At 39.2% G+C, this 14,359-nt stretch overlaps 1 pseudogene; it reads right to left on the bottom strand.

Annotated features, from left to right (window-relative positions):
- Nucleotides 1-865: 865 nt before the first annotated feature.
- On the bottom strand, nucleotides 866-2,641 carry LOC102917813 (elongation factor 1-alpha 1 pseudogene; annotated as a pseudogene).
- Nucleotides 2,642-14,359: the final 11,718 nt, after the last annotated feature.

The following is a 14,359-nucleotide window of genomic DNA, read 5'->3' as shown; positions in this document are numbered from 1 at the left end:
ACATAGAACAGAGCCTTCTCAAATAATGAATTTGCCCTTGATCTTGGATTTTCTAGCCCCAGAATTGTGATAAATGAATTTCTGATGCTCATAGATTACCTAAATTATTTTTCTCTATCAGCTTAAATTGGCAAAGATATACATCTAAGAAGAATTGGGTTTACTATTGTTTACTTGTTCTTTTATTTTAACAAAGATTCTATTTCTATTTAAACGACTATGTACTCTCATGTCCTTCCTGAGTTCTTTTATCCTTTGCCTGCCATTTAGTATTAGGGGATTCCAGGCTTTGTGCCTGGCCCTCTTACCACCTTACAATCTAGAAACTTTTAGACATCCCCTACTTTCATGCCTTCAATGACCTTCTAGGTGGCATGTACACTGCGGAGTAAGACCATCTAAGCTCGACCCTAGATTTTGCTGCAAACAACAGGCTGTAGAGCTGAGCCATTCATTAAGTCTACTAAACCTCAACATTCACATTCACAAGTAGGGATGTCTGCCGCTTAGGACAGCTATGAGGAAAGAGATAATGAATACATCACCACTTCCTTGTTTTTGTTTTTTCCATTAAACTTGTTTAATGTGTCTCAAAATTCTGTTACAGATTTTTGGTCAAGTTGTTTCAATTAAAAAGTACTGGTTTTGAAAACCAGTAGCTTAAAACTGCCACACATACACAAAATGGTCCACAAAACAGTCTCCTTTCCTCCTGAAGATGTTATGATGAACTGTTATCATTAACCAGTCTTTTACTATTAAACTCAGATGGCCAGTTGAGACAAACAGTTCTAAGACCACTCTTCCACCACTGATGAAGACTGGGGATGGCAGTTGTTAGGGGCTAGTATATTCATTTAACCTTCTATGTTTTCTGGGCAGACCTAGCAGCTTTGCCAACTCCAGCAGCCTTCTTGTCCACAGCTTTGATGACACCCACAGCCACTGTCTGTCTCATATCATGAGCAGCAAAATGACCCGGTGGAGGAAAGTTAAAGAATTCTCAAAACCTAGGCTTGCCTGGGACCATATCAGTAATGAGCAGACACACACACACACACACACACACACACACACACACACACACACGCACACCCCGGTTTCAAGGATTTAGAGACAGCTTCCAGCTTCGTACCAGAATGTGTCCAATATTTTCTTTTAAGCTCAGCAGCCTTACAAACTCTATGAGCTGTGTGACAGTCCAGTACAATGGCATAACCAGCGTTAATTTGACCTAGATGGCTTAGGACAATCACCTGAGCAGTGAAGCCAGCTGCTTCGAGGAGCGGTTCATTTTTGCTATAACCAGCAATGTTGTCATGACTAACATCTTTGACAGACACATTCTTCACATCAAAGGCTACATTATCCCCAGGAAGTGTAGCTAGAGTTTTTCTGGTCCTGCCTGGCCCACAGTCAGGACAAATCTCTCTAACCCGCCAGTTCTGCAGCAGTAAACACAGAGACTTGTATTGCTTACAGACTGTGTGGCCGTGGCAGGCTTCTTGCTAACTGTTCTTATATCTTATATTAATCCATTTCTATAAATCTATACCTTGTCACATAGCTCATGGCTTACCGGCATCTTCACATGCTACTTATCATGGTGGCTGGCAGTGTCTCCCTCACTCAGCCTTCCACTTGCCGGAATTCTCCTCTCCTTGTCCAGCCTACTTCCTGCCTGGCCACTGGCCAATCAGTGTTTTATTTATACAGAACAATATCCACAGCAAGGAAGAGCTTCACCCAAAGCTTCAGGATGCATCTCAACAGTCTTTACTTCTGTGGTGACATTGACTGGAGCAAAAATAACCACCATGCCAGGTTTGAGAACACCAGTGTCCACTCCACTCACAGGGTCAGTACCAATACCATCAATTTCATAGACATCCTAGAGGCGCGGTGACAGGGCCTTTTTAGTTGAATGAGTTATTGGCAGCATACAACACAGAGCTTCTGGCAGTATGGTTCCACCAGCACTGCCATCTTTTCAGGTGACTTCCCATCTCTTAAACCATGGTGTATTAGCCCTTGACTCCAGCACGCTGTCACCTTTCCAATCAGGAATTGGCACAAATGCACCTGTGTCAGGGCTGTAGCCAATGTCCTTAATGTAGGTGCTGACTTCCTTAACAGATCCCTCCTATCTCTTCTGGCTATCCAGTGGCTTGCTGGAATCCAGTTTGTTGGCACCAATAAGTTGCTGGTTCACACCCAGAGTGTAAGCCAGAAGGGCATGCTCACAGGTCTGCCCATCTTGGAGATACCAGCTTCAAGTTCACCAACATCAGCAGCAACAACCCAAACAGCACCATCAGTCTGAGCTGGGCCTGTAATAATGTTTTTCATGAAGTCTCTGTGTCCTAGAGCATCAATGATAGTCACATAGATTTTCTGGTCTCAAATTTCCATAGGGAGATGTCAATAGTTAAACCACACTCACACTCAGCTTTCAGTTTGTTCAAGACCCAGACATGCTTGAAGAAGCCTTTGTTCATCTTAGTAGCCTCCCTTTCAACTTCTTGATGGCTCCTTTGCCGATTTAACCACATTTGTAGCTAAGATGGCTGGTCATGATGGATTTGGAAGAATCTATGTGCCTAATGATGACAATGTTGATATAAGTCATTTCCTTTCCCATTTTTGGCTTAAAATTAGTGGTTTTCACACATGCATTCTGATGGCAAAACCATGGTGGTGGGAGGGGGCATATAGCTCATTTTTATTATTAATTTTATTAAACTTACTACTTTTAAACCTGTTTGTCTGGTCTGAATCTTTTCTGAAATGTGGGTCCCTTTATCCAACTGAAAATTAAGTAAATCAACAATACCTCAAGACCATTCAAAAATCAAGAAATTATAAGTCAAAATGACCATTCCCCCTGTCTTTGACAAATATATTCCCATTTTTTTGTGTGCTCTGTTGCAGAATATTTGTTTAACTATGTAAAGATGAGTGGCATTTGTTTAACTATGTAAAGATGTGTTGCATTTGATTAATTGTATAAGGATGTTTTGCTGTTTTACTTTGCCTGCCCAAGACGCCTAATTGGTCTAATAAAAAGCTGAATGGCCAATAGTGATGAAAGAGGTATAGGTAGGACATCCAGGCAGGGAGTGTAAGTAGGAGGATGTAGATGTAACCAATCGTATTATTAAAATAAGAAACACAGAGCCAAGGTAAAAGAGAAAAGCCGAGAGGTCAGAGCTCAGAGATAAAATCTTACCTCCTGCAGTGCTCCTAGCTTCCCCGAGAGAGGGAGGTACTTCCTGTGTCCCTGTTTAAATAATCTTTCTGTTCTGCCTTCTCATTGGTTGTAAACCCAACCACATGACTGCCTCATCACTGCCTGTTAGTACCGCCCTCCAGGTCTTAAAGGCGTATGTCTCCAATACTGGCTGTATCCCTGAACACACAGAAATCTACCTAGCTCTTCTAACCACCACGCTCTCACTATGGCTCTAATAGCTCTGACCCCAGGGCAACTTTATTTATTAACATAAAATTAAAATAACATTTCAGTACAAATAAAATATCACCACATTTCCCCTTTTCTATTTTAATAAAAAGAAAAAAGGCAAATGGTTATAACTAACAAAAGAAAAACTATATACAAAAGTACAATAACTATATACAATATATACAAGTAACAAATACCTAAACGATGTCTAGTCCATTTGTATTTGACAAATCAGAGAAAATAATTCCCTTATCTATCCTATTTTAGTAAGTCCAAAATGTATCTAATTCACTTTCTATCCTAATTAATCTTCAACTATAACTAACTAATCTTCAACTCCCTCAGAGACCCAAGAAGGAAATAATATTAGCTAACAAAAATAAAAACAGGAAGTGCACAAAAGCAACTTCCAAAAATTTTGTGAGTTGACAGAAACAGCCAGCTGCCTGGACAGTCACCTGAGGTTTCTCCACAGTGTTGGGGCATCATCTTCAGCCTATAGGCTTAGCGTATCTGACAGACTCATTTGTGAAGTAGGTTGTACACAAGGTCAACAGTTCAACCTCACACTGGGTGAGAGCAGTCCATGTACCAGAAACACCTGAATTCCACTAGTGTCATGTCATGATTCAGGATTTTAAATTCTGGAAATTGTTGATGGTTTTTGAATTCAGCTGTCCATTCTTCTTGGCTGTGTATATATGGCTTCATCTAAGCATCCCCTTCTCCACATCCCTCTATTAAATGCCAGTCTACTATTGAGAGGCGTGAGCTTTCAGTTGCTGTTCCATTGCACAACAGAAGCCATCGGCCCACTGCCTGTTCAGCTGCCTTCAAAGAAAAGGGCACTGTACCTTTTCCAGATTGTGAAGGCCACTTCAGGGATGGTGCCATATTGTCCTGGCCTCAGAAGATGCCTTCTGATAAAGCCATAACCACACTTGTTTTGGCAGGAATCGGTAGTCCTTTGTTTCGTGTTCTGTCTGTCCATTTTGTCCTGTTGATACGAGGATACTTTGTTGTCCAGTGGCTAACTTTTGCCACAATGAAAATTAACTCCATATGCAGTTTCTTCAATGCCCATATTTTCTCTGAAGTAGATTGGTACTGCCAGGAGCCGACATGTCTCAAAAAAGAAAAATTTCTAAGTTATTAAAATATTTTAAATGCCATATTCGTTAGATCTCTGAAGGGTTTGAAGATGACCTGTCTAAAATATATCTGCTCAATTTTTAAAACATACCTAATATGACTACAATTTCTATTGTAATGTCTAACTACTAACTTTCATTTCTTTATATCCTAATAGTTGGTAATAATGTAAAGTATTTAAAACTAGTAATTGTCTTTTTCTTTTCTTTCTCTTTTTTTTTTTTTTTTTTTTTTTTTTTTTTTTTTTTTTTAAACAAGAACCTTAAATCTAATCTCCTTTGCTTAGCCTTTTTCCTAACCCTTGACAACAACTTGTAACCAACCCCCCTAAACAATTGAAAATGATCCCAGACCCAAAACCCATTAAAAGAACCAAAAAACCACCTGCCCCACACCACTTCTTTGGCAATGTGGGTGTCATATTCTTAAAATTGCTTCCTGCTGGGTATGGGTGAAGTTATCTTTATCCTGAAAGAAAAATTTAGGTTAATTGTCAAATTCTAGGAAAGGTAACTATATCCTTCATTATTATCCAGTCTGTGTATAAAGCCAAAGTTCAGGGTTTATCTCAAGTCCTTATTCAAGTAGTCTTTGAGACTGGATCATCTCAGCTAGTCATCTCAAAATTGTTCTGAGCACCTTGTAGTTCAAAGCTGATCTGTAGATGATGTTTGTCAGCTTAGTGATATTATTATTGTCCACGTGGAATTGTTGTTGTTGTTGTTGTTGTTGTGGGGCCCCATCTTCTTTCCGGAGACTTCAGTTGATGTTAGGCCTGGCCGTGATTTCCTGCAGAAAACTGATAAGAGACTCGAACACAAAGACATATATATGCAGCTAACTGAAGCCTTTTTTCTAGAATTAGTTAGTACTCTATATGACTATTCATATCTTAACAAAGTTTAAAATGTATATATATATTAATCTTGTAAATTTTGATATAAAATTTATACTTTAAGAAAAGTTTAAAGAATCAGAATAGAATCAAAGAGTTGAGATTAGTAACAGAATAGTCCCTTAATTAATTTGGCTTTTGTCCTGTCCCATAGCAGAAAATGGCTCTTTTATTCTGTCATGATACAGGGAGTTTGTATTTTCATTTTAACAACATGCTTGAGTTTAAAGAAGGAGAGAGCCATTCTCCAACTCCAAAGTCAGCTTTAAATTTTAATTGAACTGGGACTATTAGAAAACCAATAGTGTTAAATCTTTAGAGAAAAGCAGAAACAAACATTTAAGAAGACATAAAATTTTTTAGATAATATATACCCATATGCCATATACTCCAATATACTCTGTTTCCTGGGATAGATGATTTGTCCCTTTTCTTCAGTTGTCTCATTTGTCTTGTGTCCTTCAGATTCCTTAACCTTCATTCTCCTAAAAGACAAAAACAAAAACCTTCCCCCAAGACTAATTTTGGGGATGTTCCTTTTTGGCAAGTTATTATCTGATTAAATGAAAAGACATGTGTTACAGGTACAAGTTAGTTTAAATTGGATGTTCATGCTGGTTGATGAACTATCACCTCCTCTAATTAAGAGGTTTCTCTTGTTCAAATCGAACCTTTATCAATTTTGATGGTACCCACAGCTTATCTTCTCCTATAGAAACAAAAGCAAAACCTCGTCCCCAACGTAATACATACCCTGGCTTCCATTCTGAGGTCAGCACATCCTTAAAGTATATAGGCTGATTTAATTCTGTAGTTTTTTCTATTACCCAATGTCTCTCTGCAGCTGTTGTTCCTTTCTCATTGGCATTCAGAAAATTCAAAGTTAATAGAGCATTATGCAGTCTATTTCTGGGGGTTTTTGTTACTCCTTTCTGTTTATTTAGCATATCCTTTAGAGTTCTGTTTGACCTTTCTATAACTGCTTGACCTGTAGGATTATGTGGTATACCTGTAATATGCTTTATATTGTAATAAGCAAAAAACTGTTTCATTTTAACAGAGACATATGATGGAGCATTGTCAGTTTTGATTTGTGCAGGTATACCCATAATGGCCATAACTTCTAGCAAATGAGTGATTACAGAATCAGCTTTTTCAGAACTCAAAGCAGTTGCCCATTGAAATCCTGAATAAGTATCGATAGTGTGGTGTACATATTTCAGTTTTCCAAATTCTGCAAAGTGAAACACGTCCATCTGCCAGATTTCATTTCTCTGAGTACCCTTTGGGTTACATCCTGCTGGTAATGGCGTTTGATTATAGAAGGAACAAGTAGGACATTTCTTTACTATTTCTTTGGCTTGTTGCCAGGTTATGGAAAAATCCTTTTTTAAACCTTTACTATTGACATGATGTTTTTTATGAAATTCTGAGGCCTCCAGCACATTTCCTATCAATAATTTATCAATCTCATCATTGCCTTGTGCTAGAGGGCCTGGCAGACCAGTATGAGATCGGATGTGAGTTATATATAAAGGATGACTCCTTTTCCTGATTGTATCTTGTAATTGAATAAATAGTGAAGTTAATTCTGAAGCATCAGGGATAAATTCTGCAGTCTCAATATGTAATACCACTCTTTCAGCATACTGAGAGTCAGTTACTATGTTGAGAGGTTCTGAAAAATCCATTAATACCAACAGAATAGCATACAATTCTGATTTTTGCACTGAATTATAAGGACTTTGTACCACTTTACTTAAATTTTCTGATTTGTAACCTGCCTTTCCTTGTTTGTTGGCATCTGTATAAAATGTACGAACTCCAGATATGGGTTTTTGCCGTACAATTCGAGGCAAGATCCAATCAGCTCTCTTTATAAAATCAATTCTGTTGCTTTTGGGATATTTGCTGTTAATTTCTCCCAAAAAATTGCTGCAAGCTCTTTGCCAAGGTTCACTTTCTGTCCATAATTTTTCAATGTCCTCCTTAGTTAAAGGTACGACAATTTCTGCTGGGTCTATTCCTGCTAATTGACGAAGTCTCAGTTTTCCTTTCCAAATCAAGTCAGAGATTTTTTCCCCATAAGTTTTTAATTTTTTATTTGGTTTATTTGGTAAAAATATCCATTCCAATATAATATCTTCCCTCTGCATTAATATTCCAGTAGGGGAATGCCTAGAAGGTAAAATAACCAAAATGCAATCCAGCTTTGGATCAATACGATCCACGTGCCCTTCATGTACTTTCTTTTCTACCAAGGCCAATTCTTTCTCAGCTTCAGGTGATAATTCTCTTGGACTATTTAAGTCCTTGTCACCTTCTAAGGTTTTGAACAAATTAGTCAGTTCATCATTTTTTACCCCAACAATAGTTCGTAGATGAGAAATATCTCCAAATAATCTTTGAAAGTCATTAAGAGTCTGTAGTCTATCTCTCCTAATTTGCACCTTTTGGGGTCTAATTTTTTGTAGCTCTATTTTATATCCTAAATAATTAATAGAATCTCCTCTTTGTATTTTTTCAGGAGCAATTTGTAATCCCCAGCAAGGCAAAATTTTCTTTACTTCTTCAAACATTCTTTCTAAAGTATCTGCATTTGAGTCAGCTAGTAAAATATCATCCATATAATGATAAATTATAGATTTAGGAAATTTTTTACTTATCACTTCCAATGGCTGTTGTACAAAATATTGGCACAGAGTTGGGCTATTTAACATTCCCTGTGGGAGGACCCTCCATTGAAATCTTTTAACCGGTTGAGAATTATTATAAGTAGGCACTGTGAAAGCAAATCTTTCTTTGTCTTTTTCTTGTAAGGGTATTGAAAAGAAACAGTCTTTTAAATCAATAACTATGAGAGGCCATCCTTTTGGTAACAGAGTAGGCAAAGGAATTCCAGATTGTAGAGAGCCCATCGGCTGAATTACTTTGTTAATTGCTCTAAGGTCTGTTACCATTCTCCATTTACCAGATTTCTTTTTAATAACAAATACAGGAGAATTCCAAGGGCTGGTTGACTGTTCAATATGCTGAGCATTTAACTGTTCTTCTACCAGCTCTTCTAAAGCCTGGAGTTTCTCTGTTGTTAAAGGCCATTGCTGAACCCATACAGGCTTGTCTGTTAACCATTTTAAAGGTAGAGCTGTTGGTATTTTTGGAAGATTATCAGTTGTTGTGCCCTGTTCCTGTATAATATGGATGGCTGGTGACCACTCAAAATAATGCCTTCTAATATTTCTCTCAGAAACATGTGCTAGTTTATGATTTGTTTCTGAGATTGGAGGGATTTTAATCTGAGTATTCCATTGTTGCAACAAGTCTCGACCCCACAGGTTCATAGCTATGTTAGCGACATATGGTTTTAATTTTCCTCTCTGTCCTTCTGGACCTATACATTCCAGCCATCTTGCACTCTGTTTCACTCCAGATAATGTCCCAATTCCTAACAGTTGAACGTTTACCTCTTGAAGAGGCCAAACTGGATGCCAAAATTCTGGTGCAATTATGGTAATGTCCGCACCTGTGTCTACCAGACCAGACAACAAAACACCATTTATTTTTATCGTTAATTTTGGTCTCTGTTCATTAATAGAAGTTTGCCAAAAAATTTTCTTTGTTTTCTCCTGAATTTTCTATTCTCTCTTTTTCATCATCCTGACCAGCCTGATTTATTCCAATAGTCATTTGGTTATTTAATCGCTCAGAGCAGGGATTTCCTCTACAGCTGCAGGAAAGGTTTGAACTGGTTTTGCTATGGGGGCCTGCATGAGGCCCCTCCGGGAGTTTCCCGAAAACTGAGGCAAAGGATTACCCTGTCTGTCCTTTGTTGATCTACATTCGTTGGTCCAGTGTTTTCCCTTACCACACCTTCTGCATACTCCAGAAGGAAGGGGCATTCTGTTGCCATTGTTCCTTGAAGAAACATTGCTTCTAGGATTGACCTGTTTACAGTCCCTTTTAAAATGTCCTTGCTTTCCACACCCAAAACATCTAACACTCCTCAAACCTTTTGAAATTACTTCTCCTACCCACGTATCATGCTCATCAACCTCAACATTAATTGTTTCTCTAATCCAATCTTCCAAAGGTGCAGATCTTGCCCTTAACGGCCTGATTATTCTTTTGCATGCTGCATTCGCATTCTCAAATGCCAAAGCTTCAATTATTGCCTTACTAGCTTCTGATCCTGAGACCATTCTGTTTACTGCTGAAGCCAGTCTTTCTAAAAAATCTGTGAAAGATTCTTTAGGGCCTTGCATAACCTTTGTGAATGACTCATGTTTTTTTCCTGGTTCATCAACTCTGTCCCATGCATTCAAGGCTGCCATTCGACATAAAATTACGGTTTGAACATCATATAAACATTGTGTTTGTATTGAAGCATATTGGCCTTCTCCAATAAGCTGATCCTGACAAACTTGTATTCCTTTATCCCTCCATTGTGTTTCTACGTTTCTAGCTTCCTCCTTAAACCAAGTCAGAAATTGAATTCTCTGGCTGGGTTCCAGAACAGCTTGTGCAAGGTCCCGCCAGTCCTGTGGTATAATCCTATTATATGTTGACCAAGAGTTTAACATTTGCTTTACATATGGGGAATGCATGCCATAAGATACTATTGCCTCCTTAAACCTTTTAAAATCCATCAGTTCAATTGGAGCCCAGATATTTTGTGTAGCCATTTGATCAGGCATCTGCTGTACGGTTACAGGATAAATTAAGGATGATTGTGTGAAAACAGGCTTTCTTTCTGTAACCTTATGATCCAAACTTGAACCAACTTCACTGTTAAAATTAACAGGTTTTTCTAAAGCTGTTATCCTGGCACTTAAATCGACTATCTTTTTAAATAGTAAAATGAGAATAAGCATGGTGATTAACTGCATAATTCCCATAATACTAATCTTTTCATATAGTTGTTCCATTGTCAGACTGCCTAAAATTTCAAACAAAACCCAATTTTCTTCCAATGTACACAGGAAACCCATTTTTTTAAATGTGGAAAAAATTTGTCTTTTAAATAGTTTCCTTTATGACTTACCAAATCTGCGTAGAACAGTAGAAATCCGAGCGAATTTCAAAACAGCCACCTAGAGTCCTAGGTGTAAATCCAGAGAGAGAGAGAGAGAGAGAGAGAGAGAGAGAGAGAGAGAGAGAGAGAGAGAGAAACAGAGAGACAGAGAGAAAGCAAGAGAGAAAGCAAAAGCGAAAGTGAAAGTGAAAGTGAAAGTGAAAGTGAAAGCGCAGGGGTAGCCGGCTAAAGCTTAAAGCCAGCCACTTGTTCCCTCTGAGCCGAGTCAAGGCTTGGCTTTACAGCCAGGGGCCCTGTTTAGCAGGGCAGGCCTGAGCTGTTTGTAGCACTGGCTTTAAGCAAGCAGCTCACAGTCTGGCCTGAGCCCAAGCAGACCTGGGCTGGGGCTAGGGAGCCGGCTGCTCCGGCTAGGGAGCCGGCCCCAAGCAGTTTTTAATGGATTCTTGTCACGTTGGGCGCCAGATGTAGATGTAACCAATCGTATTATTAAAATAAGAAACACAGAGCCAAGGTAAAAGAGAAAAGCCGAGAGGTCAGAGCTCAGAGATAAAATCTTACCTCCTGCAGTGCTCCTAGCTTCCCCGAGAGAGGGAGGTACTTCCTGTGTCCCTGTTTAAATAATCTTTCTGTTCTGCCTTCTCATTGGTTGTAAACCCAACCACATGACTGCCTCATCACTGCCTGTTAGTACCGCCCTCCAGGTCTTAAAGGCGTATGTCTCCAATACTGGCTGTATCCCTGAACACACAGAAATCTACCTAGCTCTTCTAACCACCACGCTCTCACTATGGCTCTAATAGCTCTGACCCCAGGGCAACTTTATTTATTAACATAAAATTAAAATAACATTTCAGTACAAATAAAATATCACCACAGGAGGAGAAATTTAGGCTCAGGCAGGAAAGAAAAAGAGACCCCAGGAAGATGCCAGGGCCAGCCAGACACAGAGGAAGCAGGGAAGACAAAAAGAAAGAAAGGGGGGAGATAAAAACTCCTGAGGCAAAACAGATGAATAGAAAAAGGTCAAATTAAGTTAAAAGAGCTAGTGGGATAAGCCTAAGCTAATAATAAGTCTTTGTGTCTTTATTTGGGACCTGGTTCGCGGTCCAAAGAAAATTCCAACTACATCTACCTTTAAGAATAGCAACCCCATCCATGTGATTGTACACACTGGAGTCATGGATGCATCCCTGAATCTTTCCACTTTTGTTTAGCTCCAAACTCTCTGCACACTGCCACCCTCCCATCCTCACTGCCACTGCTCTGATGCAGACCACCACCCTTCACTCAAATGACAGCTGCAGAGCCATCTCTAGTCCATCATCCACTTTCCAGCCAAAATGTTCATCTTAGGGTACCACTCTGAGCAGTTCTTACACCCTCCTCCTTCCTTGTTTCTCATGCCTTTCTATTTTCATCATTTCTTTTCATGTATACAATGTCCTTCTTGGGTGACATTTTTCCTCTTCAGCACATGTCTTCTGTATATTCTAATTGTAGATCTTCCCCTGGGGTTTTCTCTCACCCCCTTCCCCGGGACAGGCACACATGCAAATTATCCTGTATCCCTCTCTTTCTAATGCTTGAATTACCAGTCTTCCTCACTGGAGAATGCCAGTGAGAGTCAAGTCTGTTCCCCATGACAACCTAGGCTGGTCAACGAAGAGCACTTGTCAGTGAGAAAGTGGCTCACTTTTGTTGATTCTTTGTCTCTTTTCCATCCCCTTATACACATCATATTCAGTTCTATTGTGTGTTTTCATATACTTCTTAGAAGTATTGCTTTTATTGGTGATAAGAGAGAACAATTGAGAGTAACTAGAAAAAGATATATATTGGATGTTTCATATGCAGAATTTACATCCACCTACAAATGTATACACACACACGGCATGAAAGAAAAAGGAGAAACATGAGGGAGGGAGGGAACCAGCAGGAGGGAGGAGGGAGGAAATGGGGAGTAATTAATGGGGATAAATGTGGACAAAGTACAATGATGTATCCATATCCAAGTGCTATAGTGAAACACATCAGTTTGTTCACTGCTTAAAATTAATTTTAAATTAATGGTATAAGTGTTAGAAAGCATCATGTAGCTGACCTGAGCTTTGTCATGAGAACTTGTCTTAAAAATAAATAAATAAATAAAACATGAAAGAATTTTCTTAGTTAGAGAAGGCAACTGGAGATACAGAAGTTGTCCTAACATCAACTTCTACAACACGTTAGTCCCCAACCCAGCTTCTCACTAGACTCACCAGAGCAGCCTTTTGCAAATACACTTTTCCTGATGTGTTCATAACTTACTCAAATCCAACCCTCCAGGAAGTTAGATTTTAAGTGGATCCCAGGTGACTCTGATAATCAACTGGTGCTGAGAACCCCTGCTGTCTATAATCCCGAGAAGGCCTGGATGTAGAATTACTAATCAGACTTACTCATCCCAAGCATTACACTAATGAATTACTGTGACATCCCTCCCAGGGAATCGAAAACAACATGATGCCTGAGTCTAATTAAAACACTGTCTCCAAAAGCCTCATAGGATCTGGATTGAGTGAAGAGGCTTTAGGGCAGATTGATGGGAGACATTTTACTGCAAAACATCTACCTAAGCAACTGTGGTGCCGTCGTTTCTGGACTGGCCTACCACAACATGTGGGATGCATTACCTGATGGAAAGAACATCTCCTATATGTGGAAGGCACATGTGGTAACTTTCCATCACTGTGGACAAATATCTAAGACAAACAAAGAAGGAGGAAAGGTCTGGCTCATGGTTTGAGAGATATTAGTCCAAATGGCTTGTCCATGTGACTTGGGTTCTGTGACAGGACAAGACATCAAGACCACATAAGAGGGGATGCTGCTCACTTCCTAGCAACCAGAAAGCAGAGAGAGAGAGAGAGAGAGAGAGAGAGAGAGAGAGAGAGAGAGAGAGAAAGAGAGAGAGAGAGAGAGATGAAGAAGAGACTTGTGTTCCAACATTCTCCTCAAAGGCAAGCCCCTAACCTAATTTCCAATAGGTCCCACCAGTATATTACAAGGTAAAATGGTTGAAAGAAATATACAGAAGCCATGCCGTGTAGTAGAAATGATACCAGAGCTGAGACTCAAAGGTGAATTTTTTAGTAATAGGATTTTAGGAAATAAGAAGAGCAAAGGTCAAGACTCCAAGAAAGTGTGTTCAGCAACAGGGAACTTCCAGATCAACCTAGACTATACAAGTAGTGGAAGTAGGATAGAGTAGAGAATGTGACAGAGATGAGAGTGGACAGTGAGATGAGATATCAGAGTGGGCTGTGAGTGCTGAATTAAGAACTTAACTATGCAAATCCAAAAGGACCCATTAAAGTACGGCGGCGGCGGCATTGTTTAAATTTTATTTGTTTTGTGAATAAGGGGCAAGCCTAATTTGATATCCTATCACTCAATCAAATATGCACAGTACTTTCATTGGTACTGCATAAATTGTAGTAAATAAGACAAAGAACCTGTGTTCAAAGCCTATCAGGCAACTCTTATTTGGAAGGAGAGAAAATTAGAATTATGTAACAGACTAATCAATTAGAAAGCTAAGGTCTAAAGTAGCACTGGGAAGACAGCCATGGAAATGAGATAAAAGATTTGTGGCTTGAAAATTCTCAGTGAAGTTTACAATGAACCCACCCAAGCCAATGAGTGTTTCTTTGAGAGAGTTAGTGAAATTGACTGTTAGAGGACGAAACTAATGACCTGTTGATGAGAGGACTTTTACTGTAAGTGGTAACAGACATAGTAAGAAAGTCCAAAGATGAGTCAACTTTTTGACTGAGCC

This window comes from Peromyscus maniculatus, chromosome 13 (genome assembly GCF_049852395.1).
Source record: "Peromyscus maniculatus bairdii isolate BWxNUB_F1_BW_parent chromosome 13, HU_Pman_BW_mat_3.1, whole genome shotgun sequence".
Taxonomy (NCBI): Eukaryota; Metazoa; Chordata; class Mammalia; order Rodentia; family Cricetidae; genus Peromyscus; species Peromyscus maniculatus.
Note: the sequence above shows the minus strand (reverse complement) of the source record. Positions and strands in the feature narration are given on the sequence as shown.